The following is a 1,879-nucleotide window of genomic DNA, read 5'->3' on the forward strand; positions in this document are numbered from 1 at the left end:
CAGCTAAAGGAGAGTAAACCCAACAAGGTCATACAACTTTCTACTTTCCTCCTTCTAGGGATTTCAAAATCTGTAGGAGCATTGCTTTTTCACAATGTTCTTCCTTGAGCTCTCAGAAGTAAATGCTAGGGCTCTGAGGGAACTCTGTAATGGACCGGGCCAATTTCTTGGGGACAAGGAACTTTGCTCCAAGGTTGGCTGTAGGGAATCTGCCAGGGTTAAGAAAGGCCATTGGCTCTCCAGCCAGGAGGTTCAGCAGACAGACGGGGAACTATCATTTTTTTTCTCTTTTTTTAGTTTTGTTTTTACTTTGCCCTATGTCTATCTCTATAAGAAAGGCAGGACAAACAATCCCAAGGAGAAAACAATGGGACTGGCGGTTCCAGGGGGACATGGGAGAGGAGGGAGCGTGGAGGGGGAGGTGGAGTCAACAAACTCAGGGATAAGGGAACAACAAGAGATCTAAAATTGATGGCAAGGAGGGTATAATGCTTGGTGGGGCTTAATCAAGTGCAATGTATCAAAGAGGAAGTACTGAGAGACGAATGGAAGGTGAGCATGATAGTGGGATGAGAGAAAGCCGAAAGGAAATAGAGGAAAGAAATAGTAGGCAAAAGTTATTTATAGAGGTATAGCTACAGGCATGTATATATGCAAATATATTAATTTATGATGAAAGGGATAGAGGCCAATGTGCATATATTGATACGTAAGTATTAAGATAGCAGATGGACTTTGGACCTCTACTCAAGGCCTCCCTTAACACAAGAACACTTTGTTCTAAAACCTGGCACTCTTTGATACTCACCTTCCCGACACAATCACTGAAGACAAAATAGGTGCATAAGCAAATATGGTGAAGGGAGTGGATGGTGCCTGACTATCAAAAGATATAACATCTGGGATCTTAAAGGATCCAGCAGGGAAGCAAATAATCCCACATGGAAGAATACACCAGCCTGTGTGATCATGAGGTATTGATGGGATCAGATGTCAGGTATCAAAAGATCCAAAACAAACAACTATATTGATGCAAACAAGGGGGTTTGGAGTGGAGACCTAAAGCCCATCTGTAGACAATTGGATATCCCCCCACAGAGGGTTATAAGGAAGGGTGATTCAACCAAGTTACAGTATAGCACTGATGAAACACACATCATTACTCTAGTTCCTGAATGCTTCCCCTCACTCCCACTACCATGACCCAGTTCTACCTTACAAATCCGACTAGATTGTAGAGCACACATTGGTACAGATAAGAGCTCTTGACACAAGGAATTCAGGACAGATAAACCCCTCAGGAACAGCAGTGGGAGCAGCAATATCATGAGGGTAGGGGGATGGCTGGGGAGGGAGAAGGGGAAGAAAAGAATCCATCGTAAAGTTGGATATATAACCGCCCCCCCCCAAGGAGATGAATAACAGAAATGTGAGTGAAGGGAGATAAAATACGAAATAATAATAACAATATACAAATGATCAAAGATTCACAAGGCTGGGAGGATTGGGGAGAGAGGGGAAAAAAGAGGAGCTTATACCAAGGGCTCAAGTAGAAAATGTTTTAGAAATGTACAGATATGCTTGATACAATTTCTGTATGGAATGTTATAAGAGCTGTAAGAGACCCCAATAAAATGACTGAAAAAAAAAAAAGATTTACAGTTTCAGAAACCCTAGGGAGCAGTTCTATTTGGCCCTATGGGGTCATTACAATCTAGCCACAGAAGGTGAACGGTTTATGGACGTTTTCACCTTGAGCATGTCAGGTGTGGGGAAAGGCAGACAGACATAGAAAATATTAAGGACAATGACATGCTATTGGTGCTGTAATGATAGCTTCAACACAGGCACAGTGGGCTAAGGAATAGACTCGGAAGTC

The sequence above is a fragment of the Echinops telfairi genome, unplaced genomic scaffold, assembly GCF_000313985.2.
Source record: "Echinops telfairi isolate 266 unplaced genomic scaffold, ASM31398v2 ScPeMD7_9;HRSCAF=40, whole genome shotgun sequence".
Taxonomy (NCBI): Eukaryota; Metazoa; Chordata; class Mammalia; order Afrosoricida; family Tenrecidae; genus Echinops; species Echinops telfairi.